The sequence below is a fragment of the Ovis canadensis genome, chromosome 23, assembly GCF_042477335.2.
Source record: "Ovis canadensis isolate MfBH-ARS-UI-01 breed Bighorn chromosome 23, ARS-UI_OviCan_v2, whole genome shotgun sequence".
In the NCBI taxonomy this organism is placed as follows: Eukaryota; Metazoa; Chordata; class Mammalia; order Artiodactyla; family Bovidae; genus Ovis; species Ovis canadensis.
Genome location: NC_091267.1, coordinates 33,607,315 through 33,634,745, shown reverse-complemented (window position 1 = coordinate 33,634,745; position 27,431 = coordinate 33,607,315). Strand labels below are relative to the sequence as shown.

General features: G+C 38.6%; 1 protein-coding gene and 1 pseudogene across 8 annotated transcripts in view; one reads left to right on the top strand and one right to left on the bottom strand.

Moving 5' to 3' along the window:
- The window catches only part of KIAA1328 (KIAA1328 ortholog), a 423,903-nt gene that overhangs the window by 206,255 nt on the left and 190,217 nt on the right, over positions 1–27,431 (top strand). The gene's annotated exons all lie outside the window — the stretch shown is intronic.
- LOC138428070 (large ribosomal subunit protein uL4 pseudogene) lies at positions 8,904–10,190 on the bottom strand (annotated as a pseudogene).

The window sequence follows — 27,431 nt, the reverse complement described above, 5'->3', positions numbered from 1 at the left end:
GTGTCCAGTCTCTTTTCCCTGTGGTAGCAGTTCTCAACCAGGAGTGATTTTGAACCCCAGGGGAAATTTGAGTGTCTGAAAACATCTTTGGTTGTTATAACTGACAGTTGCTAGTAGTGTCTAGTACGTGGAGGCCGTGGATATTGGTAAACATCCTGTAGTAGACAGGACAGTCTCCCACAACAAAGAATCATCTTGTCCAAACGTCAAGAGGTCAAGCTGAGAAGTTTTGCTCTGTAGAATGCTGACCTGGTGTTGGAGATTGAACAGCCATTTTGTGAGTAGAAGGTAACAAGTCCATGCTGACCCTAAATCCGGAAGGAGCTGAAGTCCTGAGGGCAGTGCAGCAGCGCTGTCACAGCCGCAGCCTGGCTTCCCCCAGAGGCCTCGCACAAGAAAGAGAAAACGCCTGATTTAGTTAAGCGAATGGATTTCTCTTCCTCTTACACGTTTACTAACTGATAGAGTATTTATTTAGAAATTGTTAGTCATAAAAACTAGGGCAACTAAAATATAAATAGTCATGAAGAGGTCTCAGGCATTGAAAAGAATAGGAAAAAAAGCTTAGCATGGAATACCTGGGAAAAGAGACGAAGGAAGTACACATGGTGAGTAGAGTCCAAAAATCTGGGAAATGTCAGGATTACTGTCATAATTTTGCCTGTTGTTGAAAAACTAAAGCTGTCTTTAAAGACATTGTGCTAGAATTTGGTCACCCAAACTTCCACTCTGTCTGTAGTTAGCTTGGGTCACAAAGGGACTTAACTGCTTTAGTCTGTATTGCCTGGGGCTGCACATCCATTCAAGGAAAAGTAATGGGGGTTAAGCACTGTATTCACTGTGGAAGGAGAACAGGTAGCCATTGGTTGAGCTCTTTGGGATCTCTTCTGATTATGGGGGCAACATCAAAGCTAAAACATCATTTCTAGCCTTGGAGCTCAATTAAAATGATGCTGTCATTTGAGATCATGCCACACTAAGATCTAAGGAGATAAAGTTGTTTGTTCTGAACAAAAAGAGGATAGAGGTATAGTAATAGTTGCTGGAAACAAAAAATGGAAAATTCAACTTTAAAAAGCCCCTAACCATGAAATTGCTTCATGTTCTCAAGAAAACGGTATTTCTTTACTTTAAAAATGCTCGTTTGAAACTGTCACAGAGTAATGCCATTTTCACCTATATAGGAACCCTTTAAGAAGCCATTTGTGGGATGCAGGAAGCTTAGGGCACTTGTAAATTTATACTTGTGACAGCCTGATTCTCACTGCAGAATTCTAGGTGTGAAAGTGTTAGTCGCTAAGTCATATCTGACTCTTTCCAACCCCATGAACCGTAGCCCACCAGGCTCCTCTGTCCCTGGAATTCTCCAGGCAAGAATACTGGAGTGGGTTGCCATGCCCTCCTCCAGGGAATCTTCTCGACCCAGGGATGGAACCCAGGTCTTCTACATTGCAGACGGATTCTTTACTATCTGAGCCACCAGGGAAGCCCTAGGGCTTAAAAACACCCTCAACTCTTCTAATCCATTCTTAGTATTGTGGGAAATTCTGTGTCAGTAAAAGATAAAGATTTTACCCTATAGTCTGTATCTAAAGATTTTAAAAGATTTAGATCTGTATTTAAGGGTTGCAATCTAATGAAGCTAACAGCAAACATATACTGGGTCTATACACTATCGTCTCAAAATTAGTGTGATTGGGCTTCCCTGGTGGCTCAGATGGTAAAGAATGTCTGCAAAGCGGGAGACCTGGGTTCCATCCCTGGGTTGGGAAGATCCCCTGGAGGAGAGCATGGCAACCCACTCTAGTATCCTTGCCTGGAGAATCCCCATGGACAGAGGAGCCTGGCGGGCTATAGTCCATGGGATCGCAAAGAGTTGGACACAACTGAGCAACTAAGCATTGCACAGCACAAAATTAAATTCTCAATTTCCCTTCCAAATCTGTAATTCTCTCATTTGTCTAGCTCAGTAAACGGCATTCCTGTTCCTTCTGTTTCTCAGGGGAAAAAAAATATTTGAAGTCATAATTCACATTTCTCTTTTCCTCTCACCCCACATCCAATCCATCACCACTTGCAACCCATTCTAAATATATCCCAACTACTACCACTGCTTACCACCTTCACTGTTCCTACCCTGGTTTAGGTCCAGTTTTCACCAGGATTACCTCCTAGATTTTTACCCAATTGGAACGAAAATCTATATTCACTTGAAAACCTACGTTTGAATGTTTCAGTTCAGTTCAGTTCAGTCACTCAGTTGTGTCCGACTCTCTGGGACCCCATGAATTGCAGCACACCAGGCCTCCTTGTCCATCACCAACTCCTGGAGTTCACTCAGACTCATGTCCATCGAGTCGGTGATGCCATCCAGCCATCTCATCCTCTGTCATCCCCTTCTCCTTCCTGCCCCCAATCCCTCCCAGCATCAGAGTCTTTTCCAGTGAGTTAACTCTTCACATGAGGTGGCCAAAGTACTGGAGTTTCAGCTTTAGCATCATTGAATATTTACAATTTATTAAAAACTGAAGACAATCCACATGGCTTTACTTAGCAAAAAAAAAAAGTGCTGATGAACACACTACAGGCATGAATCTCCAATGCATCATGCTAAGTGAAAGAAGCCAGACTCAAACTGTGAGTCCATTTGTATGACATTCTGAAGAGGAAAGAAGGAAACAATTCAAGAATTTGTAGGGCTGACTACAAAGCACAAGGAGTTTTTTTGGTATGATGAAACTTTCTTGATTATTGTAGTGATTACCCAACTGTACTTATTTCTTAAAACTTGAAGAACTGTAGGCTTAAGAAGAGTGAGTCTTACGGTACGTAAATTATATCTTTAATTTAGAAAAAAATGAATTCTTTGTCTGTAATTGCAAAAGACTTATTCAGAATTCTGTATGGGAAACAGAAACCACTTAAGATGTTTTAAGCAAGAAGAAATTTTATACTAGGAATAAAAGCTTTGGAAAGGCGTAAGAGGTGGGTTTATGTTGGACTTCTGGTGATGACGTCAGAATAGTATAGAACTAATATACAGTATCAGACTTTATTTTTGGGGGCTCCAAAATCACTGCAGATGGTGACTGTAGCCATGAAATTGGAAGACACTTACTCCTTGGAAGAAAAGTTATGACAAACCTAGATAGTATATTCAAAAGCAGAGACATTACTTTGCCAACAAAGGTCCATCTAGTCAAGGCTATGGTTTTTCCAGTAGTCATGTATGGATGTGAGTTGGACTGTGAAGAAAGCTGAGCACCGAAGAATTGATGCTTTTGAACTGTGGTGTTGGAGAAGTCTCCTGAGAGTCCCTTGGACTGCAAGGAGATCCAACCAGTCCATTCTGAAGGAGATCAGCCCTGGGATTTCCTTGGAAGGAATGATGCTAAAGCTGAAACTCCAGTACTTTGGCCACCTCATGTGAAGAGTTGACTCATTGGAAAAGACTCTGATGCTGGGAGAGATTGGGGGCAGGAGGAGAAGGGGATGACAGAGTATGAGATGGCTGGATGGCATCACTAACTCAATGGACATGAGTCTGAGTGAACTCCGGAGATGGTGATGGACAGGGAGGCCTGGCGTGCTGCGATTCATGGGGTCGCAAGGAGTCGGATATGACTGAGCGACTGAACTGAACTGAACTGAACTGAACTGAATATACTTGGAGCATGACCCTCTGAGACCATCCCTGGAGCTATGCTGGAATCAGAAACATTGTGTCTACTACAGTGGTCTCTGGACCCCCAGGAAACCACAGAATAGACTTACCAATGAGACTGAGGGGCTAGGGAGGCAGGTCAACCAGTCATTGGTGCTTCTGCTGCTGCCACTGCTGCTTCTTACCCCCGAAAGACTGAAAATGTTCCCTATTTTGTTACTGCTGGAGAGAATTCTCATGTCTTCCTCATTGTCTTTGCCAGCAGAGACAAGCAGAACCTAATTAACATCCAGAGCCCTAACTAATAGAAGGGAATCTGTAGCTTCTCACATTTAACAACAAATGGAGGATGAAGTAAGCCATGCCTTAGTGGTCAGCACAATATCTAAGCTTCCATCGATAAGGGACTGTTTAATGAATTATGGTATGTTATACAGGAGATGAAGGATTGACCCAGGTGGCAGTTATTCTGTAAGCTGGATATGTAATTGCACTGTTGAATTTTGGCTAATAAATTCTGGTGATTTAAGTATAGAACTCTTAAAACTCTACTGAAGTCAGTATATTGCAGTTTCTATAATTCTACTTTTAAATTTGTGTTGCAAATATTGCTGTCTCTTGAAAATAGTTAAAATAACTTCTCTTTTTCAAAATTAACTTCAAAGATTACAGGACAAGTTAAGCTTCCTAATACCCAGAATGCCATACATAAATTTAGAAAACAAAGAGTTTTTTTAAAATGGTAAAAAATATAGAGATCTTTAATAACTTTTTACATGAGAGAAATCAACTACAGATAAAGGATTAAGTTTATATAGAATATGTAGTAGAACACAGCCTTCTCTCTTGACTATGACACCTAAGTGCTGCCTTCCAAGTGGTATGTGGTCACTGTTCTTAGAGGCGTGCCCTGATGATGCCCTCTCACGTGTCGCCTGCTGGATAGCTGGTGTACGTACATGCTCCTGTGTGTACATAAACCCTCCAGAATGGGTTTGAGTAGACTCATTGCAAACTTAAAAGCTCCAGGGAAAAGTATTTTAGTTTGTGAAAACAAGCCTGTTAAGTTCTGCCCTCTTCCACCCCCAGAGAATAAAGTTCAAGTTAAAAAGTAGCTTTAAGTAAAAAATAAGCTGTTTTATTTTAAAGTGTAGGAGCAATGACATGAGAGTGAATTGGCTCCAAAGCTAAATGGCCTGCTTCCTCTAACAGAGTTTAATTATTTTTATAGTTTTTCCCAAATGAGGACTCACAATAGCCATTTTAAGTAACCTAGAGCAGCTCTTTCATCTTCATTGCAAGCTTCAGACCCTAAACAAAGCATGAAGCGGGGCAGTGCACTGTTAAATTTTCAAATTGGATTTTTCATTATATTTTATGATAACTTTTTATTTTTATCAAGTTGCATCTTGGCCTTCTGTTTAAACTCAGGAAGATTTATGGCAAATGATCTGGGTGCTTATTTGGACAAACAATTGCAATAAATCAGTTTACTGTTTCAATAAAATGTTATTAATAGAACACATTATTCTGTTCAATATTATGTTATCTTTAAAATTAAGCAGAACATTAGTGGCAGTGAAACTAGTTTCAATCAATACATTCCTGTAATGAAACCTATTGTATAAGAAACTTTTCTTTTTAAGGAGGAAAAATGTCCTTAGCACAGCTACCAACTTCTGACTCTAGAGATGGCATTTCATAGCCTCTAAAAAATCCTATTTGGTAGGATTTCTTTGTTTGTTTTGGTGTTAAGATAGTTTCCTGAAAGTTACCTTACAGCAGTTAAAGTATAAATGTTCCTTAAACGCTTTTTTGTTTTTGATTGAAGAATTTAGTTGGCCCTTGACCTAGTAGGGACTCACTCAGGTGTATGCCTTAATGAAATTGAGGTCAGAGCTGCTGTTGACACTCAGCACCGTTTCCCTTCTAATGGTATAGAATTTCTGGTTAAATTTCTTATTGGAATATAGACTCTTGAGAATACCTTGGTCTACAGGGAGATCAAACCAGTCAATCCTAAAGAAAAACAACCTTGAATATTCAATGGAAGGACTGATGCTAAAGCTGATGCTCCAAAACTTTGGCCACATGATGCGAAAAGCTGGCTCATTGGAAAAGACCCTGATGCTGAGAAAGATCGAAGGCAAGAGAAGGAGACAGCAGAGGGTGAAATGGTTAGATCGCATCAGCGACTCAATGGACATGAATTTGAGCAAACTCTGAGAGATAGTAAAGGACAGGGTAGCCTGGTGTGCTGCATTCCATGGGGTTGCAGAGAGTCAGACACAACTTAGAGACTGAAGCAAAAATCGATTTCAATGTTCAAAATGCATATAATGATGAAAATTTATTAGGAGTGAGCCATAAAGGGTGTCCTTTAATCACCCACTGTACTTACTGAAGTTTTAGAATGATGGCTTTAAAATCAAAGGTGGCTAAAGTCTCAGGCTGGTACTGCAGTCTTAGGACATCACTGTCCAGAGGTTCAGTTCAGTTCAGTCCAGTCGCTCAGTCATGTCCGACTCTTTGCGACCCCATGAATCGCAGCACGCCAGGCTTCTCTCTCCATCACCAACTCCCAGAGTTCACTCAGACTCACGTCCATCGAGTCAGTGATGCCATCCAGCCATCTCTTCCTCTGTATTCCCCTTCTCCTCCTGCCCCCAATCTCTCCCAGCATCAGTCTTTTCCAATGAGTCAACTCTTCACATGAGGTGGCCAAAGTACTGGAGTTTCAGCTTTAGCATCATTCCTTCCAAGGAAATCCCAGGGCTGATCTCCTTCAGAATGGACTGGGTAGATCTCCTTGCAGTCCAAGGGACTCTCAAGAGTCTTTTCCAACACCACAGTTCAAAAGCATCAATTCTTCGGCGCTCAGCCTTCTTCACCATCCAACTCTTACATCCATAGGTGGGTTGTTTCTGCTGCTGTGTCTTGTTTAGAGAGCAAAGTGCCTGGAGAGAAGGCTGCTGTTTAATAATGCCATGGAAAATAAAAGCCCTTTGGGTGTTAAATTGCATGTATTTCCCAGAGGAAATCTCTTAAGAGACACTTTATGCTTTCACTTGGTTCATAGTACTGTCATCACATGGCAGTTTAAGGAGTCTGCAGACTTGTCAGAGTTCCAAGTTTACTCCTTTACTTCTGTCATTTTGTATTTTTAATCTGAATGTAAGAAATAGAGAGTATCCTGGTGTGGTTTTGTTCTCATTAAATTGTTTTAAGAAATTTTTGTTTTGGGAGATGATAGTTAAGATGAAAAAAGTTATAAAAATCTAAGCCATCCTACATATTCTACTGGCTTAGGATAACTTTCCATAGCCCATCAGGCACATAATTTGATCATGTTACAGTATGACTCTCTTAGTAAACAAGTGAATTCTGCGTCCTTTGAATACTGCTGCTAACATTTTATAAAGTCATACTCTCTTCCTCCTGTAATTTAAAGGCAGATGGTTATCATACTTTTTTATACCAGTGGGAGACTACTTAAAATCTTTGTTGTGGTAAAGCATAAGGTAGCAAAGAGTTCACTTAATTCTGATATTTACCTTAGTTCTACCTCAGACTCTTTAGATGTTACATTTCTGATGAAAGATTTTTTCTGTTTGACTGTGAACACCTGGGAACCACTGGGCTTAACTGGTCTACAGCTGACAGTGATTGTATGTGGAGATTTTGGCAGTGGGTGTCAAAGGGAGGTGACCGTTTGGTTATCTCTGAATTGTCTTGTTTTCCCCTACAGTTTAACATTATCTGTTTGTGAGGTTATCTGTAGTTTTGTTTTTCTGGTAATAGTTTTATCTGGCTTGGTATTAAGGTAATTCTGACTTCATTAAATGAGTTGGAAATTGTTTCTTTCTTTTTCTGTTTTCTATCTTTGTGGTAGAAACTTCTTTAATTGACGTGGTACAATTTCTTTAATTGACGTGAAACTATTAAGATGTTCTCTTTGTTCTTCAGTCAGTTTTGGTAATTTCTGTCTTTTAAGGAATTTCTACATGTCGTAAGTTGTCATATAAGTAGCATGAAGTTCATTTCTTTATAACTTGATAGTGTCTGTGAGATCTACAGCTGTGTGCTTCTTTTTCATTTTTTATTTTGATGATTTCTATCTTTTTTCTTGACCTTTCTTACTGATTTTTTTAACAGAATAGCTTTTACTAGATTTTCTTTGTTATTTTCTATATCATTTATTTCTTGTTTGTTTTTCCTTCTACTTAGTTCAGCTTTAGTTTGCATTTCTTTTTCTGACTTCCAAGATGGACATTTAGATTGTTGGTTTGGAACTTTATTCTTTTCTAATATAAGCATTTAAAGTTATGTTTCCCTCTGAGAGTGCCTTTACCTATATCCCACACTTTTTATGTTGTGGGAGGTTTTTTCTGAAATATTTTCTAATTCTCTTTGAACACTTTATAATCATTTATAAAATTTTCTTAATTTCAAATTTTTGCAGATTTCTCAGATAGCTTTCTGAGGAAAATGGACTCTCCACAATTTCAGTGTCGAAATTATTGAGACTTGTTTTATAACATCTGTGATATGGACTCTCTTGCTAAATATTTATCTACATATAAAAATAACCTAATCTTCCATTATTGGGTGGAATATTCAAAATGTAGCAATTGGGTTAATGTTTTTTACTGGTATTTGTTTAGGTCTTCTATATACTTACTGATTTTTAGTGTGCTTTTTCCATTGTTGACTGAGAACTTTGAAAGCCCCAGATATGATTGTGGATTTGTTCATTTTTCTGTTTCTTTTTATCCATCTTTCCTTCACATGTTTTGAGTTTCTGTTATTAGATGCCTTTACATTTAGGTTTATAATGTGTTCTTGGTGCATTAAGCTGTTCCATTTTGAAACATGCTTCTTTATCCCTGATAATATTACTTGTTCTGAAATACCTTGTATGATATTAATATAGCCACTCCGTCTTTCTTATAATTAGTATTTGTATAGTATATTCTTTTCCATCCTTCTGCTTTTTCCTATATTGTCTCTGAAGTAAGATTCTCATATATAGCATATAGTTGGACTTATCCTATCTTACAATCTGTGACTTTTTCTAGGACTATTAGTGACTGCACTTAAATCTAACATCTTGTAATTTGCTTTCTGTTTTTCACCATTTTTTCTTTAGTTTTTCCTGCCTTTTTTTGGTTAAATAGTTTTAGCATTATCTCCATTTGGGGCTTTTTTTTTTTTTGCCTCTTTGATCATAATTAGCTGTCTAAAATGATTTGACCCTTATGGAATGCACAAAAATAAGTTCATTCAGCAGGCTTCTTTTTTCTGTGGTTGGTTTCTTTTCTGTGGGCTTTTGCTCAGCTGGTGGTTTTTTGGTCACTTGCCTTTTTTGCCCACAAAAGGCCTTTTCTGCTTCCTAGTACCAGCAGCCTTCTTTCCTTTCTTCTCCACCCCAGGTTTCTTCCCTGGAACCCTCCTCATCTGATTTGGCTTCTGACACTGCTGCTGCCTTATTCATCCAGAGTTTGTGATTCTTGTCCTGGGGAGGAATGGTGTTCCATCCAGCATGTGTTCTTTGCATATGGGCTTAGCGTCAGCATGATTCTCAAGTTTTTCAGGGGATTCTTCTTCAGGACTCTGTGATGAATCTTCATGTGCTCTTTGGATCTCTGAGCTTTTCAAGATTCTGCTAAGGTCTGTATTGAGGATCTTGTGCATGGAAAGGTTGTGGTTACTCTTGAGAGGCAGCTTCACACCAAGTGCCATACACATCATCTAACTTGTGAAAAGTATTTTCAGTTCAAATGTAGAAACATCCCACATACTCATGAGAAGTAAGTTTCAAAATGTTCAGTTTGCTTTACATTAAGTAGAGTGATTCCAGGCGTGTTTCTGACAGCCTCGATGATACCCTTATCCTCGTTGTGGATGATGTGGGGTCTGCTACACTAGAGGTGATGACAGACTCTCATTTGGCTTTGCCAGCTCTCATTAACTGTGACACATAGACCATTATGATACCATTCCAGGCCTGAAATTTCTAAAGAAGCAAAACAGCCTCCTTGGTCTTCTTGTAGTCTTAAGTGTTATCTTCAGCCACCAAAGGAACTTCAGGAACTTCCTTAATTTGATGACTTTTAGACACAACTGCAAAGTGCTAAGGCCGAGGCAGCCGGGGCAGAGCAGATGGCATATCACTTCTGTGTTGTGTTTGCTCTGTGATGCCGATGTTGTCAGGTTCTGGTTGGCACAAACATGTGGCCCCCATGATACATATCTCCCAAAGCACCCTGGCCAGAACAGTGCGTCCCACTGCCTAAAACTCTGGGAATTGGAGCCACAGCCCAGCCAGCACCCAAAGACTCAGCAGTGGTTTGATGACCTGCTAATTCATTGACAGTGTAGGGTTGTCTGTTGTTTTGTGCAAGTTGGTATGAACATAATTCACAATATCTAGTCTAATGAGAGCCTTGAACACAGCAGGTAAAGTGACATTTTTGCCAGATGACTTCCTTTTCAGAAAACTCTGGTTATGAACAGATGAGCACATGCCATGGCAGGGAGAGAAGGCCTCCACAGGGAATGCTTGGGCTCATTACCTTTGTTTTAGATACATTTTATATATGAAAAAAAAAGCTTATATTTTTATTTCTGAAAGTTTGTTTCCAAGTTTCTGTCTAGTATTGTTTATACCTGAAGATATATGTTTATTTGTTTGTTTATGGCCATATAGATTACTGGTAATAAATTCTTTTATGTATCTGAAAATACCTATTTCACTTTCAGTTTTTAAAAGAAATTTTTTACAGTTCTGGCTTACCCATGTGTTTTTGTTTTCTCTTCACCACTTTAAAAATATTCCATAATTTCTTCTGCTTGGCATTTTTTTTAAATGAGATTTTTAAATAAGATTCCTTTATTCTCTTTCTTTATATGTCATGTTTTTGTTTTTTTTTTTTCTGTTCCTACTCAAACACTTTCTGTCACTAGTTTTTAGCAAGTTGATAATGGTGCTCCATGGTGTTATTTGTGTTTTTCTGCTTGGGAGTTACCAATTTAGATTTGTAATTTTTCATCTATTGACTATTATTTGGTCATTTCTTATATCTTTCTTTTGTCATTATGTTAATGTTTTTCTTTAAAACTTAATGTTGTACTTATTTATAATAGATTTTTAAAAATTGTCATGTGCTAATTTCATCATTTGTTGTTTACATCCTTTTTCTGTTGATTAATGAAATTTCATCATATATCTTATAATCTTTTATTGGTTGTTCATTGGTATATATGTTCATTGGTATATATGTTACATTAATGAGGATCCAAATTTTGTTGGCTTCCTTTACAGAATGTCCTAGCAGACATTTAAGTTATTGGTAGATCTTGACTTTTTAGAAGCTTATGTTTAAGCTTTATTAGGGCTAGTCTGTGGTCTGGTCTTTTCTCTAGCAACTGTTTTAGCTCTTTCTGCTAGCTCTTTCTGTGTTCTTGGTAGGACTGAGTGAATATCCTGGGATCAACTATGACTTGTCAAGACTTTTACATCTCCCTGTTTTGTGTGACTTCTGGAAATTGTTTTGCTTACAACTCCTTTGTTGTTCTTTTCCAGGCTATTGCAGTTTCACTTTACATGTGTGCAGTCTTGGCATTCAGCAAAACCTCAAATGTACAGATTACTCACTGTTTTTCTGAGTAGTTCTCTCTCCTCTGGTGCTTTGTTTTGTAACTTCTGGCAACCTCAGCCTCCCTGAATTCTGACCTCTGTTTTTATAATTCACCAAGACTTTTGTGCTCTGCTTCGGACTCCCCTCCCTGCCACATAGTCTGAAATGTTTGTCCAAACAGAAATCCAGGGACATTGTATGGCTTAGCTCATTTATTTCCTTTTTCAGAGATCATATACCTTTACTATCTGCTGTCCAATGTCTGAAAACAGTTGTTTTATATATTTTCTCTACTTTATAGTGGACAGGTAAGTGTATCCCCTTCTGTAATACCCCAAAATGGAATTTTTTATGGAAACTATCTTTTAAATGTCGTTTTTACATTTAGCATGCAAATTTAATGGCATTCTTAAGAAAACAAAGAGGCTTTATGGAGGGAGAAAATATATTGTGAGCATCATAACATTAAGTGCACAGTTAACAAAAACTTGTAGGAGATACAGTATTGAATGGGTTTTGCTCTTTTAAAGAAGGTAAAGATATAACCTCATGGACCAAAAATATACTTAAATGAGAAAATTTAAGGGAATAGAAGCTACATTTTTGTCAGATTTATTATAACTTGTAATTAAAGAGAGCCCAAATTGATGTATAATAGGAACCTTGTGGAGGATACTTATTTTGAGGGTCCAAAATAATAAAAGGGTAATAGAAATTTAAATAAGAACCACAGAAATATAAACACTCCCTAAAGTCTTGGCTTTCAGGCTAGAAATCAAACTACATGGTTTTGACTCTAGATGCAGTTACTTTGGGCATGTCCTTTAGCTTTATTAACATATCCTTATAGGAATTATATTTAACTCTTAATAAAAATAAACTTTGACTTCACCCACTAAAAGATTCTCTTATCATATATCTCATGTGCCTTCATGGTGCAATGCTTTGTGAAAATCTGTTAATCCCTGAAAGGACAGAGAAATGAAACGTAGTTATGAATAGAACAATAATCCTCTGTATCCCAAAGCTTTGTGTCTCTGGTAATAAATAGATCTGATCTTAAAATAAAAGCAAATTCAGATACGTGCGAAAGTAGAAATTTTAATCAGCATTGTTGAACAAAAGAGCTGAATCAGGTACATCTGATACTGTGCTGGGCTAAAAATGCTGAAATGTGGTTGCTACAAAATAAGAATAAAGGGGACTGCAACAGAAGTGAAAAGAACTCCAAGTGTATTTTCCTCTATTAGTTATATGTAGACCACAGAGAGACTTTTAAGGACAAGATAATTTATGAACAGAAGGCACCTACTTTAATGGAAAAGAATTATTCCAATATTCACAAAAATAGGATCAATGATTGACATTTAACCAGTCATGGAGAAAGAAGCCAGAGCAGGAAAGGAAAATCTGTGTGGCCCGTTGAATGAAGTAAAGAAATGAAAAACATCTGAACACTCTGTCGTCTTTAAAAAGGGCACAGTGTGGGAGTTGCAAGTTAAGTTTTATTCGGGGAAAAATGAGGACCACAGCCAGGAGATGACGGCACCTCAGACAGCTCTGAGAAACTGCCCTGAAGAAGCAGGGCGGAAGGTCAGTATATATGAGATTTTGATGAAAGGGGAGTACATGCAGTCAAGCACATACTTTTCCAAAAGATTTCTGGTAATCTCATGAAGCTTTTGCCAGTCACAAGGAACAGTCATCACCATGAAGTGTTTTTAGTGTTTTTCTAGATATGGGGAGCTACAAGAATTGGGCTTATTAACTCTCTCCTGAAAATATCTAACTATCTGAAGATGTTTCCTGCCAGTTTTTCCCCAAGTACAGAGGGACTCATTACTACTCTCCTCCCTGAACTGCTTTCAGGGAGTATTGAAGGCCAGCAGTTATAGCAGCTTGTGATTTAATCCTTGTAGAGGTAAATGACAAGTGCCAATTTGTAGTTGACACCTCACTCCCCACAGTCAGTGGAATCCATTCATGAAATCAGGAGATATTTGCTAGCACATTGGTTCTCAAAATGTGTCTCCTAGACCAGCAGCATCAACATCACTGGGGATATTTTGTAAAAATGCAAATCCTTAGGACCCAACTCATACCTACTGAATTAGAAATTCTGGCAGTGGAGCCCAGGGATCTGAATTTTTTTAAAAATATATTTTATTATTTATTTGCTTGTGCTGGGTCTTAGTTGCAGCACATGGGACCTTTCATCTTCATTGTGGCGTGCAGGATCTTTAGTTGCGGCATGTGAACTCTTAACTTGTGGCACACGGGATCTAATTCCCTGACCAGAGATAGAACCCAGATCTCCTGCATTGGGAGCTCAGAGTCTTAGCTACTGGACCATGAGGGAAGTCCCCAAAATCTACATTTTAATAAGCCCTCCAGGTGATTTTTGTGGTTGTGAAAAAGACTCTTGAGAGTTCCTTGGACTGCAAGATCAAACCAGTCAATTGTAAGAAAATCAACCCTGAGTATTCATTGGAAGGACTGATGCTGAAGCTGAAGCTCTGATACTTTGCCACCTAATGCGAAAGGCTGACACATTGAAAAAGACTCTGATACTGAGAAAGAATGAAAGCAAAAGGGGAAGGGGTCGGCAGGGGATGAGACGGTTAGATAGCGTCACTGACTCAATGGATAGAATTTGAGCAAACTCTTGGAAACAGTAGAGGACTGTGTGTGCTGGTGTGCTGAAGTCCATGGGGTCCCAAAGAGTTGGACACAACTTAGTGACCGAACAACAGCAGCAACCAGGTTCTTATGAACTTTGAAGTTTGAGAATTTCAGTGCTAGTGTAACAGAAATAAATGTCTTCTGTTGATCAAACTGCTAGTAAGTCCTATATCATGCAGTGTTTTATAAATTTGTTGTTGTTCAGTCACTCAGTCATGTCTGACTCTTTGGAACCCCGTGAACTAAAGCATGCCAGGTTTCCCTGTCCTTCATCATCTCCCAGAGTTTGCTCAAACTCATGTCCAGTGAGTCCGTGATGCCATCCAACCATCTCTTCCTCTGTTATCCCTTCTTCTCCTGTCTTCAGTCTTTCCAGGCATCAAGTTCTTTTCCAATGAGTCAGCCCTTCCCATCAAAATATTGGAGCTTCAGCTTCAACACCAGTCCTTCCAGTGAATATTCAGGGTTGATTTCTTTAGGATTAACTGGTTTGATCTCCTTGCAGTCCAAAGGACTCTTTAAGAGTCTTCTCCATCACCACAGTTCAAAAGTATCAAATGTTCGGCCCTTAGCCTTCTTTATGGTTCAACTCTTACAACCATGTGTGACTACTGGAAAAAACATAGTTTTGATGGTGTGGACCTTTGTAATGTTACTGCTTTTTAATATGCTATCTAGGTCGGTCATAGCTTTTCTTCCAAGGAGCAAGTATCTTTTAATTTCATGGCTGCAGTCACTGTCCCTGGTGATTTTGGAACCCAAGAAATTAGTCTGTCACTGTTTCCATTGTTTCCCCATCTATTTGTCATGAAGTGATGGGACTGGATGCCATGATTTTAGGTTTTTGATGTTGAGTTTTAAGCCAACTTTTTCACTCTCCTCTTTCACCTTCATCAAGAGGCCCTTTTGTTCCTCTTCACTTTCTGCCATAAGGGTGGTGTCATCTGCATATATGACGTTCTTGATATTTTTCCCAGCAATCTTGATTCCAGCTTGAGCTTCATCCAGCCCATCATTTCACATGATGTACTTTGCATGTAAGTCAAATGAGCAAGGTGACAATATATAGCCTTGATGTAATCCTTTCCTAATTTGGAACCAGTCTGTTGTTCTATGTCCAGTTCTAACTGTTGCTTCTTGACCTGTATACAGGTTTCTCAGAAGGCAGGTAAGGTAGCCTGACATTCCCATCTCTTTAAGAATTTTCTACAGTTTGTTGTGATCTACACAGTCAAAACTTTGGCATAGTCAGTGAAGCAGAAGTAGATGTTTTTCTGGAATTCTCTTGCTTTTTCAGTGATCCAATGGATGTTGGCAATTTGATCTCTGGTTCCTCTGCCTTTTCTAAGTGCAGCTTGTACATCTGGACATTCTCAGTTCACATACTGTTGAATCCTAGCTGAAGGAGTTTGAGCATTAACTTGCTAGCATGTGAAGTGAGTGCAGTTGTGTGGTATTTTGAACATTCTTTGACATTGCCCTTCTTTGGGATTGGAATGAAGACTAACCTTGTCTAGTCCTATGGCCACTGCTGAGTTTTATAAATACATCTTCCTAAATTATTCTCTTGGTATAGATAGTTTAGAAATATTTTCTGTTTGAAGAAATGATGAGTGTGCCTAATCACACAAGTGCTAGAAAACAAGAAAGTCTATAAGATGGAAACTGATAAGCCTCTCTTTGTCATCCACTTTTAGCTGTTCTTGTGTACTTTTTTATGATTTATCTGTGTAGATAGATTTAAACTAATTTTAATTTTAGAGTGAGATAATCAAATATGCAAATTTTTATACAAAAATTAGTCCTTTAAGTTTAAAGTAATTTTTAAAAACCCATTTGAACTGTACTAAAGTGATTTTTTTTTTTTACTATAGTTTTTCTGGGTTTAAACGTTACTCTTTCTTTCCTCTCTTCTCTACTCTTCCCTGCTCCCCTCTGTGCTCCCCTACTTCTCCATAGCACCTCAGCTTTCTCCTCCTGCCTTTCCCTCCAACTATGCCTTCAGAGAAGAGAGATTCTGTGTGTAGAGAGAGATTTGGCTTTATGATTAGGAAAGTCTTATGTTAATGAATGTTTCTTTTTTCTTAATAGCGGCCCGCCCCCCTCAAAAAAAAATTCTGTCTGTTTTGTAAGCACTTGATTACAGATGTGTTTGATGCTGCCTAACAATTTTGCTTAGAAAGCTACCCTGTGAAAGAAGCCACACTTGATCCGAGTGGTTTCTGGAGAACATAAAAAGGTAACATTGTTTGTGACAACTAAGGAAAATGCCTTTCTTGTGGGCTGAAGTCCGCTACTTTAGCAGTCTTTCATAACCAAGTTAACAGACATGTACAGTTGTTCATTTATTTTTCTAAGAAATACATTAAATATCTTATTGACTAGTAGCCATACTTTATACTGGACACCCATTGCACCGACCTGAAAAGTATTAAGTGGGAGAGGAACTCTAACCCATTATTAATATTTTATTAGTGCAGCAAGACTTCTGGGTTCAGCGGTTTTTCTCAAGAAGCAGATTGTCCTGTCCTTCTCTCTAAGAGAAAGTTTTTGTTTAGAGATTAGTCAAAACACACGGACTGGGGAGGGAGGTGGGACGGGGGTTCAGGATGGGGAACACATGTACACCCAGTGGTGGATTCATGTCAATGTGTGGCAAAACCAATACAATATTGTAAAGTAATTAGCCTCCAATTAAATAAAGTTATATTAAAAACAACACAGACTGTGATGTCATTTAAATCACTAGATGGTTAGGACTTAGCTAATATGCTTGATTGACCTGGATGCCTGCTGTCTGTGCTACTACAGTCGTGCCAGTCTTCCTCGGTGAGACTGAGGGGTGGATGCCCATTACATACAGTTCATTTGGACACATGGACCATGTTGAACAGATGATGGCAGGCATAGACATTCCATAGAATTTGACTTGATCGGTTCTTGTTGAGATATATAGAAACATGAAGATCATTGCCAGTAGGCCAGTCTCTGCTAATAAGCACATGGTCTTTGTATTTGGAATCATCACCCAGGGTCACCACCTGGTTTAGATGCCTGAGTTCACTCCCTTCCATCTCACAGGACAATTGCTATAAGAATTCAGCTTTGTGTTGTTGCTATACTTACCTCTTCCCTCCTATCCACAGCAGCATTTTAGGACAGGCTTCAGGGCTTCCCTTGTGGCTCAGACAATAAAGTGTCTGCCTACAGTGCGGGAGACTTGGGTTCGACCCCTGGGTCGGGAAGTTCCCCTGGATAAGGAAATGGCAACCCACTCCAGTATTCTTCCTGGAAAATCCCACAGATGGAGGAGCCCGGTAGGCTACAGTCCATGGGGTCGCAAAGAGTCAGACACGACTGAGCGACTTCACTTCAGTGATCAGGGCTTCTCCTACTTTTTAGACTTTGTCTAGATTAAAGAGCTGATTTAAACTTTTGTGCTCTATAGACTATTTCCAGCTTAAATAATCATCCTAATCATGACCTCAGTCAAAAAATGTCCAAAAATTATCAGTATACAATAAGTCATAATGATTTCCAGACCGTAAAGAGACTATGTATTATAAACTTTCCATAATTAATTTTTCATTTGAATATTCATTGTTACTCCCTCTTAGCAGAGAAGAAAGCAACATCTGACCCACTATTTGAAATGCTTTTCATTTTTCTTATAGTTAACTTTACCTCTTTGTACCTATTTTCTACAAATTGTACTGTTTACTAGTTACATATTGCCATAAGCATTTAGGACTTTGTGCAATAAATCTCTCCCAAATCAAATTACTTTTCAGCCAGTAGGCTCTAAAGGCCTATCAACATGATGAAGTTGAAGTGTGGCTCTCCCATATTAATGACATGTTTCTGTCATAGCAAAATCATACTTGTAAAGATGACAGAAATCTTGACACAAGTAAAGAAGTGGAAAGGGTACATTGAGCCTCTGTCACTTACCCCAATTATTCTTCATCAAATAGCCCTATTTTTAGTCTTATACTACTTAAAAAAAGACAAATGACCTTGTCATTTGTTTCCTAATTTGTCTCTTTCCATTAAAATGTGGATTTTCATTGCAGCAGGCTCTTTATATTCTTGATGACTCCAGTACTTAGATCAGTACTACAGTACCTAGATCAGTACTTTGTCCATGGTATGCATTCAGTAAATGGTAGTTAATAAATGAATGTTGTCTTTTTATTGTAAAATTCACCCATTTTAAGTGTACTATTTGATGATATTAATAAATTAATAGAGTATACAACCATCCAGTGTACATCTGGAGTATACAGCAGTCCAGTTTTATAACCAGCATTGGTCCATTAAGGACCATGCCTGCTAGAGGATCCCTCAGGCCCAGTTGCAGCCATTCCTATTGCTACCCTCAGGCCTAGGCAGCAGCTAATCTGTTTTCTGTCTCTATGCATTTGCCTTGTGGCTCAGACAGTAAAGTGTCTGTCTGCAATGCAGGAGACCAGGGTTCAATCCCTGGGTTGGAAAGATCCCCTGGAGAAGGAAATGGCAGCCCACTCCAGTATTCTTGCCTGGAAAATCCCATGGACGGCAGAGCCTGGTAGGCTACTGTCCATGGGGTCGCAAAGGGTTGGACATGACTGAGTGACTTCACTTTACTTCATATAAATAGGGTCATACAATAGAGAGCTATTTGCATTAGGTTTCCTTGCCTTAGTGTTATTTCTTGAGGTTCATCCATGTTGGAACATGTTATCAGTAGTTTGCTTCTTTTTATTGCTGAATAGTATTCCATTTTATAGATACATCACATTTGGCTTCATAATTCACCAGTTAATAGGTCTACCAGCAACTATTCTCTGTCTTTTTTTGGCTTTGCTTTGTTTCTAAACATAGGAATATCTTTACTCTGCCTTCATTTTGAAGAATAGTTTAGATATAAAATTCTTGGTTGACAGTTTATTTCTTTTGGAACTTTGTTCCATTCCATTGCCTTTTTGCTCAGTTTTTGATGACCTGTTTGTTGTTAAATGTATTCTTTTTTTTTTTTCCTGCTGTCTTTCCATTAATTTGTGTCTACCTCAATTTCTTTGTTTTTGATAAATATATTCTTGTTCCCTACATGTAATGAGTCAACTCCCTTCCTTCTTTGAAGATTTTCTTTTTCCTTGGCTTTAAATAACTTGACCATAACTTGTCTAAGTGTAGATCATTTATGTTTATCCTTGGAATTTGTTGAGCTTCTTGGAGGTGAAGATTAATGTTTTTCATCAAAATAAAGATATTTGATTCATTTTTTCAAATATTCCCGCCCCCCGCCTCCCAACTCCTGCTGCCCATTTCTATTTCCTCTCTTTCTGGGACTACCATTTCATGTAAGTAGATATTCCTGAAAGTGTGAAAGTGTTAGTCACTCAGTCATATCTGACTCTTTGTGACCCCGCAGACTGTAGTTTGCAAGGCTCCTCTGTCCATTGAATTCTCCAAGCAAGAATACTAGAGTGGATATTCTTCAGGGGATCTTTCTGACCCAGAGCTTGAACCTGGGTCTCCTACATTGCAAGCAGATTCTTGTCTGAGCCTCAAGGGGAGTCCTAGTTCCCCACTGTTAAATCCTCTTCATCCTCCTTCTTGCCCTTTTTTCCCCTTCAGATAAGATTATCTCTATTGATCTACTTTTAAGTTTACTTTTCTTTCTTTAACTACTTTGCATCTGCTGAGGAGCCCCTCTATTAAATTTTTTATTTAGCTTGCACTTTTCAATTCCAGTATTTCCATTTGGTTCTTTCATATATATATTCCCTCTGACATTATTCATTTGTTGTCAATATTGTACTTTCCTTTAATTCTTTAAACATATTTCATTTTAGGTCTTTCAACATTTATAATAGCTCTTTTGAAATCTTTGCAAGTCCAGTATTTCAGCTCCCTCAGAGACAATTGTTTTGTTTTGTTTCTTAGCATGGGTAACCCTCTTGATAGCTTACGGTGAACGGTGTAGGATTCATGATCTCCAAAGATCTAGCTTCAGGACCAGGGACAAGTCTTGACCACTCAAAAGCTTTTGTGTGGCAGAAGTTTTATTACAGTGAAAAAGGACAGAGAAAGCTTCTGAGATAGACATCAGAAGGAGGATGAAGATTGCCCCACTTGCTAGTCTTAGCAAGGGAGCTATATACTTTTTCAATTGGCTATTAGCAAAAAAATCAAAAGAATGTCTCAAGGTTGTAAAGGTCTTACCAGACCCACTCCCTCAACATACATTTTAAGATGACAGGATTAGTCAGAAGGTTCTTAAGGAAAAACTTGTCCTCAAGCAGGATATACTATTGTTATGTAATCATTAGTACAGGGTTTAAGGAAAAACACATCCATAAGCAAGATGAGTGGTTTTGTTGTGTGATCCTTAGCTCTGGAGTCAAAGGAAAAAAGGTTTTATATGATTGAGATGAAGGAATGTAGAAAAAATGATTTGGCCTTTTCTCCTCCTCGAGAGCGCCAGACCCCTCTTTCCCCCTCGAGGGCCCTGGACTCCTTATCAACCTAACTGAGAGTTAACTCTCTCACTTTCCTGTTTCTTTGCAATTCTTGTAGCTTCTTCATTTAAAACTGGATGTTTTATATAATATATTGTAGCAAATCTGGCTTCTTGAAGGTTATTTTTGCTGCTTTTTGTTTGTTTTGTGACTCACCTGTGTTAATTTTGTAGAATGTATGTCCCCTGCAGTGTGTGTCATAGGGGACAGTGGTGAGTCAACACAGTTATCAAACAGCTAATGATTGTTGACACATTGTGCTCAAATACACTGAGTCAACATGGCTTCCACCCTTTGCGAATGGATCTGTTTGTGAGTCGGGAATCCTTTGCTTTCTGCTATACCTTTTCATTTTGCTATTTTCTGAGCTAATAGTAATATAAAAAACTTTAAAATTAAGCTACCCTTGGTAGGTAAAATGGCACCTTTGCTGATTCCATTTGCTTGACTGCATAAGATGAATCTCTGAATATGGAAATAAGAACCATATTTCAAAACATCTCAAACAACATCAGTGGTATTTTTGACCTTTAATTTCATAATCCATGCACTATAACATTTCAAGCATTTTGCTTCCTAACTTTATATAAAACCCTATGTAGCATTCACTTTTAAAGAAGAAAAGATTTCTTAGACATACTATTATTCAGTTACAAAGTATCCCTTTTCATCTTCTTTAAAATATATAGCAGTAGTCCCTGAATTTGTGAACTTTGGGAGACAGATAAAGTGATAGTTGGAAGCATTAAGGCAGCCATAACTAGCGTGAAAGGGAGCCATTTCTACACGGATTGGTGATTCACATTGAAGGTCATTGTATATTGAGAGTGCTTTCTCTTTGTCAAGAAGGTTGCTCTTGCTTATTTTGGTGTTTAGCCTTCAGTTCCTTCAGTTTTAGGCTGTGTTCTTTGTGATTTTTCAGCACGTGAAGTTGTATCAGCCATAGACTTTTTCGCAGATTGTCTCCTCAATGTGGATTCCTTTATAGTTATTGCTTGGGGGATGGCACATTCTCTTGTTTCTTTCCAAATATTTTATTGTATCAATCTGCTCCTCAGTACTTGAAACTTTGCTTTTGCATGTACTGCTTGATGTTTTTGAGCCAGGATGCTTAGACATTTGGGGGATGTTAATTGTTTTCTTATGTTGAAAAGTCCACAAGGTATTAATAAAAGGATAGCGAAACACAGCTTTGTAATGTTACACCCTTGAGGAATTGAGGTAACTGGTGGTTATTTCAGGTGTGTGCATTTTATAAATTCCTATGTGTCTCAGTTCAGCTAGGTACAGTCTTTTGTGTTCAGATATGGGTTTCACAGAAAGAACTGTTCAGAAGCAAACATGAAATTTACATATATTATTCTCTAATATATAAATTATGTTGGGACAAAGCAAACTTTTCAAGAAAGTATTATAATAGACTGTCTGTACTCTGGATCAGCAGTCCCCAACCTTTTTGGCACCAGGGACTAGTTTCATGGAAGACAATTTTTCCACAAGCTCAGGGAGTGGGGGGTGATGGTGTTGGGATGATTCTCATAAGGAGTGTACAGCCTGGATCCCTCACATGTGCAGTTCACAGTAGGGTTCATGCTCCTATGAGAATCTGATGCCTCAGCTGATCAGGCAGTAATTAGAGTGATGCGAAGCGGCTATGGGTACAGATGAAGTTTCTCTCACTTGCTCGCCACTCACCTCCTGCTGTGCGGCCCAGTTCCTAACAGGCCACAGACCAGTGGTCAGTGGCCCAATTGTTGGAGACCCCTATTCTAGATGATTTGGATCAAGGCTTCCTGAATAAACTGTCTATGATTAAAGGAACCAGTTTTCATTATTTTTGTTCATCTCTATGGGCTCCAAAATCACTGCAGATGGTGACTGCAGCCATGAAATTAAAAGACTTACTCCTTGGAAGAAAAGTTATGACCAACCTAGATAACATATTGAAAAGCAGAGACATTACTTTGCCAACAAAGGTCCATCTAGTCAAGGCTATGGTTTTTCCAGTGGTCATGTATAGATGTGAGAGTTGTACTGTGAAGAAAGCTGAGCACTGAATAATTGATGCTTTTGAACTGTGGTGTTGGAAAAGACTCTTGAGAGTCCCTTGGACTGCAAGGAGATCCAACCAGTCCATTCTGAAGGAGATCAGCCCTGAGATTTATTTGGAAGGACTGATGCTAAAGCCGAAACTCCAATACTTTGGCCACCTCATGGGAAGAGTTGACTCGTTGGAAAATACTGTGATGCTGGGAGGCATTGGGGGCAGGAGAAGAAGGGGATGACAGAGGAAGAGATGGCTGGATGGCATCACTGACTCGATGGATGTAAGCCTGAGTGAACTCCGGGAATTGGTCATGGACAGGGAGGCCTGGCATGCTGCGATTCATGGGGTTGCAAAGAGTCGGACACGGCTGAGCACCTGAACTGAACTGAACTGAACTGATGGACTAAAACTGGAAAAAAAAAAAAAAAACCCTTAATAAAAGTTAAATACTATAAAATGAAATGTGAGATAAAATTTTCTTTAAACTTTTAATAGACATAAATTATATTTTAATAAACATAATTTGAATAGACACAACATAAATTTTCTTAAAAATTCATCAAAAGTGTGTGTACAGGTGATTAAGATAAGAGAATGACTATTATGCCGCTTTTTCTTATTTGCAGTCATAACATTAAAAAGTGTATATATGAAAGTACAGTTCCCATACTTGCTTTGAATGAGTGCCAGCTATATCAATAGTACTGCTGCTGCTGCTGCTGCTAAGTCGCTTCAGTCGTGTCCGACTCTGTGCGACCCCATAGACGGCAGCCCACCAGGCTCCACCATCCCTGGGATTTTCCAGGCAAGAACACTGGAGTGGGTTGCCATTTCCTTCTCCAGTACATGAAAGTGGAAAGTGAAAGTGAAGTCGCTCAGTCGCAAGCCCATGGTCTGTAGCCCACCAGGCTCCTCCGTCCATGGGATTTTCCAGGCAACGGTACTGGAGTGGGTTGCCATTGCCTTCTCCCATCAATAATACTATGTTTGTTAATTTTGAAAGTTTTTAATATTAATATGATACATAAGCTTACTCCTTCATTCAGAACCTATGCAGTCTTATTTGCAGAGGCAATATGATACTCACTGGTAACGATATGTTTTTAAATTCTTTCTGTTTTCTTTCATTAACACTCAGAGAAATATCACATAATCCTGCTAGGAGTGGAAGAAAAGATTTTAAAGCACTTTCAATAGGCTTAGATTATTCATTCCCAACTTTTAACTTTTTGTCCAGAATGAAGAAAGGGGTGGTATGTTTCCTTCATCATTAACCAGTTTCAACAATTCTTCAAAAGTGTAGATAAATTTAAATTCCTTCAATAAAAGAAATAGATTTTCTATGTATGCATGGATATTCTTTTGATGGAAAATAAAATTTGAAACATCTAATTTGAGAAGAGTTCAATGTTAATTTTTCACAGATGTGCAATATCATGATAATCATAAATAAATTTTATTGAAATTATGGAATATGACATAATCCCTAGTGACATTGCTCTTCTCAAGTACTGCCATTCATTTTTGCTCTTCAGTCCAATCTGCCATTGAAGACCATGTTGGATTTCTACTTTGCAAGGAAGTATTAAAAATCATTAAAAAAAAAAAAAGCCAGTATCAGTAAAATAAGCTGCTGCTGCAGCTGCAGTTGCTTCAGTTGTGTCCGACTCTGTGCGACCCCATAGACGGCAGCCCACCAGGCTCCTCCGTCCCTGAGATCTTTCAGGCAAGAACACTGGAGTGGGTTGCCATTTCCTTCTCCAATGCATGAAAGTGAAAAGTGAAATCAAAGTCACTCAGCCACGTCCGACTTGTCATGACCCCGTGGACTGCAGCCTACCAGGCTCCTCCATCCGTGGGATTTTCCAGGCAAGAGTTCTGGAGTGGGTTGCCGTTGCCTTCTCCAAGTAAAATAAGCTAGGTTGTGAATAGCTGTGAAAAGAAGAGAAGTGAAAAGCAAAGGCAAAAAGGAAAGATATACCCATTTGAATGCAAAGTTCCAGAGAATAGCAAGGAGAGAGAATAAAGCCTTCCTCAGTGATCAGTGCAAAGAAATAGAGGAAAACAACAGAATGGGAAAGACTAGAGATCTCTTCAAGAAAACTAGAGATACCAAGAGAACATTTCATGCAAAGATGAGCACAATAAAGGACAGAAATTGTATGGACCTAACAGAAGAAGAAGATATTAAGAAGAGGTGGCAAGAATACACAGAAGAACTATACAGAAAAGATCTTCATGACCCAGATAATCACGATGGTGTGATCACTCACCTAGAGCCAGACATCCTGGAATGTGAAGTCACATGGGTCTTAGGTAGCATCACTATGAACAAAGCTAGTGGAGGTGATGGAATTCCAGTTGAGCTATTTCAAATCCTGAAAGATGATGCTGTGAAAGTGTTTCACTCAGTATGCCAGCAAATTTGGAAAACTCAGCAGTGGCCACAGGACTGGGAAAGGTCAGTTTTCATCCCAGTCCCAAAGAAAGGCAATGCCAAAGAATGCTCAAACTACCTCACAGTTGCACTCATCTGACATGCTAGTAAAGTAATGCTCAAAATTCTCCAAGGCAGTCTTCAATAGTACATGAACTGTGAACTTCCACATGTTCAAGCTGGATTTAGAAAAGGCAGAGGAACCAGAGATCAAATTGCCAATGTCCGTTGGATCATCGAAAAAGCAAGAGAGTTCCAGAAAAGCATCTGTTTCTGCTTTATTAACTGTGCCAAAGCTTTTGACTGCATGGATCACAGCAAACTGTGGAAAATTCTGAAAGAGATGGGAATACCAGACCACCTGACCTGCCTCTTGAGAAACCTGTATGCAGGTCAGGAAGCAACAGTTAGAACTAGACATGGAACAGACTGGTTCCAAATAGGAAAAGGAGTACGTCAAGGCTGTATATTGTCACCATGCTTATTTAACTTATATGCAGAGTACATCATGCAAAATGCCAGACTGGATGAAGCACAAGCTGGAATCAAGGTTGCGGGGAGAACTATCAATCACCTCAGATATGCAGATGACACCACTCTTATGGCAGAAAGCAAAGAACTAAAGAGCCTCTTGATGAAAGTGAAAGAGGAGAGTGAAAAAGTTGGCTTAAAACCCAACATTCAGAAAACTGAGATAATGGCATCTGGTCCCATCACTTCATGGTGAATAGATGGGGAAACAATGGAAACAGTGGCATACTTTATTTTGGGAGGCTCCAAAATCACTGATGATGACTGCAGCCATGAAATTAAAAGACGCTTACCCCTTGAAAGAAAAGTTATGACCAACCTAGACAGCATGTTAAAAATCAGAGACATTATTTTGCCAAGAAAGATCCGTCTATTCAAAGCTATGGTTTTTCCAGTAGTCATGTATGGATGTGAGAGTTGGACTATAAAGAAAGCTGAATGCCAAAGAATTGATGCTTTTGAACTGTGGTGTTGAGAAAGACTCTCGAGAATCCCTTGGACTGCAAGGAGATCCAACCAGTCCATCCTCAAGGAAATCAGTCCTGAATATTCATTGGAAGGATTGATGCTGAAGCTGAAACTCCAATACTTTGGCCACCTCATGTGAAGAACTGACTCATTTGAAAAGACCCTGATGCTGGGAAAGGTTGAAGGCGGGAGGAGAAGGGGATGATGGAGGATGAGATGGTTGGATGGTATCACTGACTGAATGGACATGAGTTTGAGTGTACTCCAGGAGTTGGTGATGGACAGGGAGGCCTGGCGTACCACCATGCAGTCACAAAGAGTTTGACAGGACTTAGTGACTGAACTGAACTGAACTGAAGCAAGATTGGCTCTCCAGTTCCTATCTTATAAAAATTGAGACCAAAGTAGTTTCTTATGTTTCAGACACACTTAAGATGTGTTTCAAATTCCCAACAGAACTTTTCTATAGTTGTCATGCCTAAGTATATAATAGTTGTTGTATGTTGTTAGCGGTTGGCTTCTATATTAGATATAAATAGAATAAACTCAAATTTTATGCATTTGTCTTTGTAAAATTCACATTTTTAATGTGTTGCTAAGCAAAATATTTAATTCACCTGTTTTTTTTAATAGTAAAACATTTTAGGTGAAGGAATGAATATGTTTATTTATAATTTGATGCATGGTCCAAAATGTTTTCCTATTGCTGCTGTGCTGTCAAACCTCATTTATGGATAATGTAAGCCTTCTTAGTTTTATACTGTTCAAAGTTGATTATGTATGTTGACAATGAAGCCCCAAAATGCTCTTTCTTCATATCGTGATTTTTAAATTGTGCATGTACTTTAGAAAAGCTGCCATGTTAGAGGTACACACATGTTCATTCTTCAGCTTCCAATGACAAACACTTTGCTAGTTTTTTGTCTATGGATTTTTTGAATTTTACTAGCCAGTTCCTGCATAGCTACATCAAGCTATAGTGTCTAGTAAGTGGAGCTACTGTATTTTCTACAGATTTACCCAACATCATGCAGACACTTTTGATCCAGTCTTTCACTTGTTCCACCAGCTGTATGTGGTCTCTCTGTACTTAGCAAACCATATTGCTACCTCATAATCCTATGAAATCCTAACAATTATTTGTGACCATTGTTCACTGCCTCTGTTGGATCAATACTCTTTATTTCAAAAGACTTTGGGTTTTTAAATGATTTCTTTATGTATATATGTAAGTACTTCCTAAGTTGTAATAATTACATTGCCTCTTTAGCCAGAATATCTCAGGAAATAACACACTGTGATTTTAGCACTTTACCATCATTTATGGCCACAAAACTGAACTCAAGAAATGAGGCATCACACTTTTAAGTAAAACTATTATGAAGTAAAGCTAGTATGATCCCTTGGCCTTTATTTCTTTAGAATCACTTCCATCATCCCCATTTGATTCATAGTAATA